Here is a 12,634-nt window from a genome sequence, read left to right on the forward strand (position 1 = left end):
GCTGACACCATTTTTTTTCCCTGAAGCTCAATGAGATTGTCATGGTCAGTGAAAGGTCGGTTCATCTTAGCAAGGTAGTATGCTGACCTGAATACAGCATCTGTCTCAGCTCTCACCACATTTCCAAGTAAATCCTGTCCACCCTTTTCAGTGAGCTCCTGAGCTATTTCGTGTGCCCTGGACATCTGATGTCGTCGAATCTTGTTCCTCAAGGAGGCCAGGGCTGTTTGTCTGTTTCCGTTTGAGCCTGCGGATTGGATCTTAAAGGAAACCCACTCCTCAGATATGGACACTTTTTTTTTTCTGTGTAGATGCTATTTTATTTTGTAGTGCTACAAATAGCACAACCTGGAAGTAATATAAATAAAAACATGGCTAATTAACATCATCATACAAGTTGTCCTTTTTTGTATCTATATTAGCAATAGCACCGAGTGCTGAACAAGGCCAAAATCTACTCAAAAGTATTTAATGAACAGTTTACAATCTTCACACCATGGCTAACCAATTCATGATGAGGAAAGGACACAAATGTTCCACTCTTTCAATGGGTCTAATTATCTGACAACTATTGATATTTAACATACCATTTAGTAATTTAATGGTGTAAAAGTCTGAAATTACTGCACCTTTAAGATGACCATGAATTAACTATCCTTCCATTTGCACGTAGAAATCAACTTTATGAATTCCAATTGTTTATACCGCAGATTTGCATGTTGGCTGATATTTACCTAACTTTCTGTCCTTCCATTCTAACCAAGGATGCCGGTTTTTAAATTCCATAGCCTGACTCTCAGTCCACAAGCCTGGCCAGGAGTTCTCATCTAGAAAGGAACAAGGAGATAGTGTGATCACAGCATTGTATTCTGTTGATTACTGGACCCACACACAAACACGCACACAAGTTTTCTTGTGGCGGATTTTTCTCTTCAGATCAATATTGATCCACAGGAGGGGAGTCTCTCGTTTTTGCACGCCGATGGAACTGTTAGAGACTGGAATAGTCTGAATGCATCAGGTGTCAGAACCCCCAATGTTGACACTTCCATGAGAGCTTTGTGTGGCTAGTTTGCATGTAATCACCAGGTTCAAGTGCATGAGTCTTCAGCATTGAAGTTAAGCACTAAATTGGATGAAGATTTTTTTTTTTAAATAATGAGCTATGGTGTGAACAATAACACTATGAGGATGATGGATAGGCCTAAGCCAAACTCAAGGGAAGGCAATAGCACACTTGGCCTAATAGTCATCCTCATGGGCCAATCATTGGTTCACAGCTAACTGACAATATTATTCCCTGGACCCGAAACACACATATATATATATATATATATATATATATATATATATATATATATATATATATATATATATATATATATATATATATATATATATATATATATATGTACTGTATAATCCTAAAACAGAATTCAAAAATAAATTTCCGTTCGTTCGTCAGAGCCGTTGGAGTGAATTTGCATATTTTTCCACCGTTGCCTTTTAAAATCTCTAATTTAATCATTATAAGTCACAGAGCTTAGTGGTACTCCTTATTTTGTCAGTCTATCCTTCCTCTATGTCCTCGTGCCGACGGACAAATTATTCAGATGATGGTGGAAGAGAAATTCCTTCCGGAATGTTATTTTTCCCAGTACGAAATGCAAGCCGTGGCTAAACTGCGAAACATAAGCTCTTTTTAATCGGATTTTCGAGGTAATCTCATTACCACCCTATAGATACTGATAAATCCGAAAACAGATTGAAAATTTTTCGTTCCCTTCGATGGCGAGGCGCCGAAATGTACGCGGCCCGCCAACAATCGTTTTTTTCTGTAACTTAATCATCACAAGTCCGACAACCGAATGATACCCCTCGTTTCGTAGGTCTATACCTCACCTACCTCCAAGTACTGATGAAAAAAAAATACTTGCATTAATCAGCGCATTTTATTTCCTGTTCTCAAAGTACCCAAAGCTGCTTTCGTCGCCAAAATACCAAAATCCTCCGGTTTTTTTTTATTTTTATTTTTTCACCTGGTTTTCTATGTTGGGATTTAGCCGATGGCTATCGACTGTGAAATCTGAAAACAGAATTCCAAAATACCTTTCTGTTCGTTCGTGAGCGCCGGTAGAGTGAAACTGCATCACAGCCATAAGGCCTAACTTTAATCGAATAGGCCAGCAGCACGAAGTCCTTTATTCACTCATAACTCGACAACACAAAGTCACACAAATTCAACACACTCATCATCGTGCAGGTAATAACGTCAGGCATCCGGCGATATCAGTTATAAAGGTGTAAGAAGCCATTTTGGTCGCTAAAGGGGCCCCAAACTGTTGCGACCTACAACTATCTTAGGCGTGACGCTCCGGGCCGTGAAACCGCGATTTCTTTAAACACTCATAAAATGACGATACAAATTCCGAAAACGTCCAAACATACCTCAAAATGGTCAGGTATTTTTCCGTCCTCCCTGAGCTCGCCTTAGGATAGACCAATAATTAATTGGCCAATTCCCCCCCCACCCTCTATTTATAGAGAGATTAACTAATTTGTACACCCATTTCACTTTCCAGGTGTAGCGTTAGCATCAGGCTGCTCCTTTTCTGTAGTTTCTGTAGTGTCATCCGAAGCGGCAGTAACTTCAGGGCCAGGCTCAAAGAGTGTAGTTTGCTTTCTTTTCATAATGTTAGCTAATTAAAAACTTGCAACGCTAGCTACTGTCAAACACGTGTTCATCGTTGGTAGGTGCGTGAGTGTGAGGTCAGGTCGAGGTCACCTGTCACAGCCAGTGAGCCACCGCGTTTCAAGCTTTGTAACGGCACCGCACTGGAGTGGGGGTGAATTTTATGAATGGAGATGAATGAAGTATATGGCTTCCCCTGCAAGGCTTATTTTATTGCAGTTATACTCTACCCGGTATGTGGGAACAAAATAAATGAACTGAAAGTTCTGTCACAAAACTATATTGTTACATATCCTTGTGCAGTTTTAAGTGGGTATACGGAAATCCTGGAGCTTTCTTAGTGGATATACGGCATATACCTGCGTATCACATAGACTACACCACTGGATTGTTGTATTTACAGTGTTTTTATTCTCTGCGTGTTGCTGGGTTCTTTTTCCATTCATTTGTTTTGCTCTCGAATTGCTGAATATAATGCCTTCAGCTAATACCTGGCACCAGGACTACTTGATTGTTGTCAACTCGAGCACCCCACGACAAATGGAAACTCAGATGGGATGACGGGATTTGCCTGAGCTACCTCGTACAGACCTGAGAACCCTCAAGTCATCAAGCCTAGAGGATACCGAGGCTATCTTCTACTGGACAGCAGGCTGTTCTGATGAGCCGACTGACTACAAGACGTCTGCGTTGACTACGAGTGACTGCCAGAAGCCAGCGAGGCTTATCGAGTGGAATCAACGTGGCTGTAATTGTTGCTGATAGTGATGATTGGTTAAAGATAGCAAAGTTTTACAGCTTGACCTGTTCGATTGCACTGCATTGTATTTCTTTTTTCCATTTAAAGGTTTCCCCTGCCCTTAAGCTTAAAAAAAATATTTTGAGTTTCCGGTAACCCGACCCACCCCACTGATTTTTCCAGCTCGATTTATTTATTTATTGTTTTTTCGAGGGTGGACTTCTGGGCGGCCATTTTATTTCCACTACGCTCAGCATGGCATTACTCTGCCATTGTTGACCGCTGTGGTCTCAACAGAGAAGATCAGCGGCTGTTTATTTCAGTTAAGGAGTAGTAATGTTTTATCGACATTTTAAAAACATTGCACAACCCACCTGCCGACCCATCCATGGTGTCTTGTTCAAAGTCAGAAAATGGACTCTGGATAGACATTCCTGATCGGAAGACAGACGTCATGACGGCCGTGCAGACATTTGGTGTTCGTTTTGTTCACTTAAAGTGCCGAGGTGGTCACCAAGACACACAAGATGTCAGACTCGTGAAGTCTGCATTTGACATACTTATGTCTGGTGAAAAACGGCTACAGTGTAACCTCGATTAACCGCCTCCCTCGCCTTCCGCCTGGAAATCAGGGTTTCCCAATTTCCATGATGTATTTTTCAATTACGATCTGCAACCACCATCTGCCAACGTTTTCCCAGTACATAAGTACTTGTAACAATGAAAAACGCCCTCGTTTATCCGCCAGCGCTAACCGCCAGCGATCGCCTGGACTTCGCCACATCACGAATACATGTATTGTGCAATCATCTAAAAATAACCTTTGTCATTGGTGAATGGTCAGCAGGAGCACGTGCTCGGCCTATGTTCATCCACCCACCATCATCAGCTTCGGCCTATGTTGACAAGTTCTCAATAGCCTTCTTTGTGCATAGCTTGTGGTGGTCATGTCCTGTTTCACAGTATGAACAGTTCTATTCTATTTTTGGTAGGCCTTTCCATTTCACCATTACTGTAATTTGACTAATGTGTTCAGTGGTGATCAAAACACTTGTACAGATTGAAATTTACGATCTTCAGTTCCTTATCATGGCACAAGCAAATGATGTGCACAATAACTATGAACACATGACTGAGCTCTGTTTTTTTTTAACATGTCTGCAGAAACAAATCTCTCTATTGAGTGCAGCCTGTGGCTACTGGTTGCATCATTGGTTGGGACGTGGTTATGCCGCTGATGCAGTGTCCCCCTTACCAGTGCACTGGTACTCATTTTGCCGACCTCAGAAGGATGACAGGCTGAGTCAACCTCCTGGTGTATTAATTCAGTGGCCAACGGGTCTTGAACTCAGCACCCTAGGATCCCAAGCCACCACCCTAACCACTAAGCCAACACCAGGCTGCAGAAACAAATGCAGTATGTACATGTGAATAGGCCTGTGTCTGGCGTACATGTATTCTACATATATATTTTTGTTATCCATTTCTTATCCCTTGATCCAAACAGAATGGAATAGAAGGAAAAATAAACTCGAAAGACTGTTGAAACGCACCCCCAATAGATCAATTCTGGCGCACGTGGATGCCTGTGTAGTGGCACGGACAGACCGTGACATTGATATCGGACATCTGAATCCCTTCTAGCAACCCCACCGTTCAACCGCCACCCTCGCATAACCGCCATAACCGCCTCAAACCTGTGAGCTTTCATCTGCAGCTTGATGGAGTAATGCTCTCCCCTCTGGGCTGGCTCCCTGCCTCACATCTTGCTCAGCTTGACGCCATGGAAACAAAGGCTCTTAAGATCATTGGAATCTCTCGCGATGAAGCTGAATCTATGGGCCTATCACTTCACCATCCTAGCAGATCGGTGGTCTTTCTGTCTACTTTTACATAATTTCTGGACTTGCACCCTCTGTCCTCTCGGTGCTTTGTCCCTTCCAGGTATCTGCAGGATGCATGCAGTCCATCAGCAATCCCCTTCGTGAACATGACTAAAACGAGAACCACTGCTCACCTCCACTCACTTATTCCTTCCTTTTCCCACCTGTGGAACCACCTTCCACACTCTCTTCAATCTCATTATTCCCTCGTGGTCTTCAATACAGCTGTTCACCACTATCTTAGGTCATCCCCCATCCAAAGCTATGATCTTTTCTACACCTGTTAAACCATCCCTACCCTCCCAAATATTTTTTTATGTGTCCAACTTGTCCACCCCTTGTGTTCTCCCTCACCCTCATCGTTACCTGCATCCCTTGTTTGTCCGTCTTCCTTCTCCCTCTGCCCTGCTATTGGTGATTCCCCTTTCTCCTGCTGTTCCCTTTGTTATGTTTTGTCCTGGTCTGTTCTGTGTCCGAGCTCTTCCACAAGCCTCAACTTTCTAGAAAATTATTTTAAGCCAGTTTTGTTACAAAGTAAGAAAAATTGCACCGTCTTATTATCTCAGTTTCATGTGTGCCTTGAATCGATGGAACTGTACTTTGTTGGGGGAGGGGTTAAGAATCGTCCTGTTTATACCCTGCAGGCAGTATACACATTTTATTTTATACCAGCAAATACTACCTGTTGCTTCGCAGACAGGAATACAGGGGAGGGGTTCGAGGAAAGGGAGGGGTGGGGGAGGGGGGAGGGATTGGTGAGTGGGGGGGGGGGTGAGCCAGCGAGTCCTTTCATGTTTGCTTCGGGATTTATTAAAACAAGATTATATCTTATGCTGTCATTGTTTCAAGTTTCTAATTAAGTCACACATTAATGCATTTTAATATGTACAGTATTTGCAATGCCGGAGTGTCAGCTGGTCTCATCAACAAGAAAGATTAATTGTTTCATGACATCATTGACTTGTTTGATGAAATGTATGCATTTTTTGCAAAACAGCAGAGGCTGAAATATGCTATGTAACTCAGGTCTGTATGTTGGACCTAAAAGACAGTTTAGTATGAGAAAGGTGGCATCCATAAAGGATATGGAGCATCTGAATTCAGAAATTTTGACTTTCCCACCCCAATGTACACCAAATTTAGCATACGTTTGATAAAATGGCAACGTTTTGATCCCTCGCCCCCTCCCATAAATTTTTATCCTTGCATAGAAAATTATGCATTCAGCTGCCTTTCTGTGATCAAATTTTTATTCTTGGAACATGTTTTTGCAGTTTCTGTGTAATGTCCTCTGGTGTGTTACAAACCAACATGAAACCATCCATTTTGCTTCACTAAAGAGGAATGATGTGCTGCCAATCCCTCCAATATTTTTTAAATTCAAGGGATATAATGACACAAAAGGGAAGAGTATAAAACACCAACAGATGTCCAGTACCACACTCAAAAGTCATGCAGAGGTGCTGTATAGTCTTTACTTAAGACCAACTGCATCCATCCAACAGTGGGTTGTAATCCATGCTGGCATTAAAAATCTTGCGAGCTCTCTTCCATCCATACAGCTCTTACCTGAATACACAACTGGAACTTCATACAAAACGGCAAAAAATGGAACACCCAACCAGAAATGTATCTGAGCATGTCAGTTGACCATTGCACGTCTGCAACATTTGAGGTGGCAGAGAGAACCTGACTGCTTGATGCTGCTATCAAAGACGCTGACCTACAAAAGCCAGTTTTATTCGAATAAAGCAAGCATCAACAATCTCCATTTATATCAAGTATGCAACGACTCAGATTTGTTGAAAAATTACAGCTATCGGTTCAGATTAATCTTTTTTGCTATGCTCCAGGCGGGGTCCATACCACTGTTGTATTCTTAGTTCTTGTGCGAGAGAATCGCTCCGAAGAATAAATACTGACTGAAACGGCTCGAGTCATGGCCGAGGCAACGCCGCATCTTCCTCAGTTTCACATCTGCATGATGAAGAAAATCTTCAAAGAGAGGTTTGAAAATGTTGCTGGACTATCCCCCAGCATTATGGATTTTCTGTATAAGGAACTATTGATAGATTCTTCACTTGCAAATCACTCACAAATGCAACAAAGATTAAGACTGATATTTCTTGGCAAAGAAGTTCTTCCACCAGACCTCTGAAAACTCAATGCTGGGAGTCCTACTGGCACCTTAGAGATATTCTGTCATCAACTCGGTCTTGTGACAGAGCAGGTTACAGCTGCTGACGAACGGCGCCACAATGTTGCCCATGTGTCAGAATGGATTTCATTAAATGATCTTATTCAGCGAGCTTCGGACCGATGCTCAGAAGATGCACTGATCCCATCCTCAGCACTTGTTCGTGTACAATTTACCCATAAGAAATCCATATATCCATTCAGCTCTGAACTTCACTTCATGTTTTGAAGTGTAGTATAAGATACAGTGATGATAACTCCATGCACAGCATTCAGATGACTGCTACTGTGCAGCTTTGCTGAAGTACATGAAGCACTTGCCAATTCATCTGAGTGATTCATGCCTATTCTACAATTGGGATGATAAATCCGGGGAGCCAGATTTACCACTATCTACAGGAGTTCATGGCAAGAAAACCTTGCCACCGAAAAACACCACAGCAAAATTACTAAAACAACGGAGCCGATGATATTTTATGACTTTTTATATTTATTTATTTATTTTTACTTCACTGAGGTTCATGAAATGCTTTTGAAGGTATTTCATCTGCTTTTGCACAACTCTTGTATACTTACTGATGTGAGCTCACAAAAACTGGCCGAATTAATTAATTGGCTGTTAAAGTTATACCATCAGTCTTACTTTATAATAGTATTTCAAAATCCCCAAAGAGGTAGAGAAAATATCGGTGCAGTACATGTTTAGACAACCGGGCTAACAGACTGTCCTTGACCGAGAGGGTCGCACACTCGCCTCAGCTGTCTAACCCTCGTTTGAATCTGGGCAGGGTGATTCATCAATGTGTGTGCCATCCCTCGGATAGACGTTAAACGAGTGTCCTATCTGCCGACATTAGTTGGTGGATGTTAAAGTTCCCATCATGTCCTTCGTGAAGAGTAGGCGAGCTATTGCCGGCACCTTGAACAAAGTACAAATTCCTGCTTTTACTTTAGTCGAACGTCAGGCCGAGCGAGCCGGTTCATGAAAGATATGGGCCAAAACTTCCCCCAGCCAACCCCACAAGAACATGACAATAATTGTCTGTTACAGAAGAATAAGTGGTACAAGTTTCAGCAAGGGGGTAGAAGGTGCTGGGGAGAGATTGAAGTCTATCTAAAACCAAAGATTTTTGGAAGGAAGCAAGATTTTTTTTTTCTGTCAATAAGCACAAATGACTTGTAAATATAAATTCCACTCTAAACTACAACATACACATTTCAGTAAAATATGTTTGAACACTCCTATCAAGTTGCTTGTTTCTATTATTTGGACAAAATTGTGGTTATCAAAGAACAATTGAAATACAAGGACACACCTTACAAACAATCCTGGATTGATGATGCAGTGGTGGTGCACTTATCTTTGAACTTTCTAGTCTGGGTTCGATTCCCGACCTGACTATAAACTGTTCCATTGGTGTTGTTGGATCACAAAATGTGCCCACCCTCGAACTTACTTAAACTGGGTGTCCTGTCTGCCAGCATTAGTTGGTGGACGTTAAATAATCCCACAGTTAAAATTGTCTCCCTGAATAAGTTGCGAATTCTTGCCCAAATCACCTTCAGTGGAACGTCAAGCCTAGCCATCTGATTCGTTCAATAATTTGGGCCAAAAGCTTTCCTCTGCTGACCCCGTAAGAAAGTGGGAATAACTGTGGCCGATAGAGACAGAGGCAGACTTTGGAAATCCTTTATTACAAAAAAAAAAGAGGAGAGCATGAACAAGTAGTAATAATGAATATGAAAGGTCATAAACATGGTGAGAAATAAATAAATTTTATTATTTCACTTTTTGTTTGGTCTTCAATTTCATACACATGTCCTTATCTGTGAGCGCAGAATGCACAGGTGCTTACGCTGCTCTGGTTTAATAATATCACTGACCGAGTGTACTGAGGCCTCGTGGGAACCTGTGCCATATTTGTCACGATAAGTAGGGCTACGTCAGGGGAAGGTTTGTCTTTCACTTGGCAAGCGGATCGAATGATGTTAATTAGGTTGTTTTGGCCTCATGACATGTACAGACGTTGCATGTACATGATATTTGTCCTGGTCTCCATTCCATGGCTTACAAATGAAGTATTGTTTATCCCCAGAAGATGTATTTTTGGCCTCGTGCAAGAAATCTGTTTGTTTCCTCTTACTTAGGACTCTTATATGGTAATGGAAATTATTTTTCTGGAAGTAAAATAACAAGCTGATCGACCAAGGATCAAATCAAATTTCCCCTTTGCCTGGTCAGATGCAGTTTTACTTCTGGCACTCTGAATCCGATCCAAGGAACTTCAACACAGGAGTACGTCGTTAGGTCTGTCACCTATGTTCATTTGTCCGTGTTATATCCTTTAAAAATGACACGTGCTGCTTCCTTTCTTCATGCTCAACATTTTAAAAGTCTTTGGTATTACTCAGCTGGGGTCAGCTCTGAACTGCTGACCTCTGAGACTTGGAGCGGATGCTCTAACCATCACACCGCCAAGTCTAGTAATCACAGTTTTGGTGGATGGAAAGACGAGGGAGGCATCGAGTCTTCTGCGGACTTGCTCCCAATAATCCAAATGAGAGAGTCATCTGTGAGCTTCCTCGCCAATTTTTGGAATGACAAACAATAACCTGCTCATGTATCACCAGTTGAGAGGCTTGTAGTTGTATACCATTATGTCAGCAATTAAACTAATTGTTTTTGGATTGAGCATTCAACTATCCTGTAATATATCAGCAACAGGTGAACTGACAATCGTTGTAGCTTGACATGTAGATCTCATTACAATTGTACGTGCTAAAGCTGGCTGTTTGGTCTCGGCATGTCTCTCTGTCCACAGGCCGGTGTTGGTTCGATTTCCATGATGCAGACTCGCTCTCACTAGCCCACACTTGATATTTGGTAAGGGTGGCGAGTATTCCAAACACCCCTCACCATAATATCAGGTTTTTTTTTGTTTTTTTTTTGTCCTGCAGTGTGCTCAAATTGGCTGGTTTACAGTAGTTTTTGTGGTTCTGCAGTTGTAAATGACCCATTCTTTTTACTCTTGATTTTTTTGCTACTTGCAGCGAAGATGTTATTAGCAGGAGGTACTCCACGAGTCGGGGGGAAAAAACATTGCCTTGCAATAATAAATTCTACTTTTTGTTTTATGTACCATTTTCAAAAAGTTTTCTTTGCTTGCTTTATTTAGCTGTCATTATTTTTAAGCTACGCACTATCCTATCAGTCATGTGACGCAAGATATTTATTTACGGGACACAAAGTCTTGGAAAACGAAAGTCGTCGAAAGAAAGCTTTTGTTTGCAGCCGTCTTTATGTATTGGTTCCTCATCCTGACATTAATCGCATCCTGGACCTTTACTCTAACACCCACTACCAGTTTGTCATACGTTGGAGGTGGCATTCTTCATTGTTCCACGTATTGTGAATCTTCTAGTACTCACAGGTATTTAGTTCACTGTTATCGAGCCTGTAATTCCCATTCAAACGCATCCCACAGACCCTGCCACCAGAACTGAACTCTGACTTGTTGCTCCACAAAGCCCGTTTCCATATTTCGAGGCCAATAATACCTCATTGCACCATGCCATGTGATCCTGTGCAATGACCGCACTAGTTAAAGGCATGTGTTGAGTTGCTCCTCCATGGCATTTTTTATCAAAAGCAACCATCGATTAACTACTTATGACACTTGCCTTGCATCCCAATAACTCTCTTAACTGTTTTGTCAGATCAAATGGAAGATTAATATGAAAGGAAGAAATCACATGTCTTCAAAGAAAGTTGCCTGAAGTCGCATCTCTTCCAAGATTCCCATCTCTGCCAAGAAAGTTTCCGCTTCATGATGGCATTCTCCGTAGATGATTCGGGCATGATCAGCCCGATTGAAATATTCCTGACATGGATGTCCACCTTATGGAGACGAATCGTTATTCCATGAATCTACATGAACTCCTTCCTCAGGGGCATGATTATATGAAACTGTTGATGAACATTTTTATTGCTTGCTGAGTATGTTCTTGTTACAAAAATCGAATATCCGTGAGGGCAGTTCTCGCAGCCGGAAAGGGGTGTCCCAGGACTTTTGGAAGGATGGTGTATAAAAAAATAATGCTTAGTCATTGGCTCATGTTGTATTCCAAAAGCAGTCTTTTGGAGAAATGCAATCGCATGCTTGTAAAAAAAAAATAATAATAATAATTAAACATTCACAAGATGAGTGCAACAAGAGAAAGCTTCAAACTTCCAAAAAAAAGTTTCCGTCGCCTCACAACTTGACAGAAATTTACCAAAGAATGCTATTTGTTAATTTCTCTCAAAGAAGAAGAATAATAATAGGAACGGGAAATAATGACGATGTGTCTTTACTAAATACCAGTTGTTGTTTTTTTTTTTTTTGTCATCCTACTTGTAAATCCTCTGTACGAGTTGTACAATGGTTCATCACTTTTCCTTATTATACACAGTTACCCCATTCCTGGTTACTCTATATACCAGATCGGTGTTCTGTTTTAAAATGACAATTGCGCATGCTGTTTAAAACTCAGTGAGACATTAGCAGTTATTTTGAAGATCTCTGCTCTTCACTGGACTGCACATGAGACTGCAGGCTGTCTCAGGGGAATTTGCAGACCATTCCGTCAGAAAGCCGCACTGTTCTATCGACGGACATCCATTTTAGTCATTTCTCTGGTGAGGCAGTTCTGCACTAGTTTCGACCGGATCAATTCCAAGCTAGAAAGAAACCTCAAGTTTCTCGTGAGCAGAAGTCCAGGTTTGGTGGAGCAATTTTGTCTGATGTATGTTGCTGTTGAGGTTAAAATTCTGCCTGAACTAGTTCAGAACTTGTTGGTGGAGATGGGGCTTAAAGACCCCTTAACCTTGGTGGGACTGAGGATAGCTGATGTACCTAAATTTGCCTTCAGTTCTCTGAGGAGACACCAGACCAAAAACGGCGTGATGTTTCCCAGGAGACACAGTCCATGGCATGTGGCCCTTATAGGCTGTTGGACATCCCGTCACTTTCTCCATCCTCTAACGAGTCCGCTCTAAAGCAGTATCAGGGATGGACCATTGCTGTTAGTGTCATGCTGCAGGTATGTAGATTTCCATGATTTGTATGGTTTTTTTTTACTTAA

General features: G+C 41.6%; 1 protein-coding gene across 5 annotated transcripts in view; it reads left to right on the top strand.

Annotated features, from left to right (window-relative positions):
• The first annotated feature begins 12,471 nt into the window (after positions 1-12,471).
• Positions 12,472-12,634, top strand: part of LOC147027319 (nebulin-like) — a 247,279-nt gene continuing 247,116 nt past the window's right edge. For all 5 annotated transcript variants that reach the window (XM_085876653.1, XM_085876654.1, XM_085876655.1 and 2 more), the window contains exon 1: positions 12,472-12,592. The gene's annotated coding sequence lies outside the window, so the exon portion shown is untranslated. The remainder of the gene's footprint in view (positions 12,593-12,634) is intronic.

Source organism: Eptatretus burgeri, chromosome 4 (assembly GCF_056783735.1).
Source record: "Eptatretus burgeri isolate ZD-2024b chromosome 4, Ebu_testis_v1, whole genome shotgun sequence".
NCBI lineage: Eukaryota > Metazoa > Chordata > Myxini > Myxiniformes > Myxinidae > Eptatretus > Eptatretus burgeri.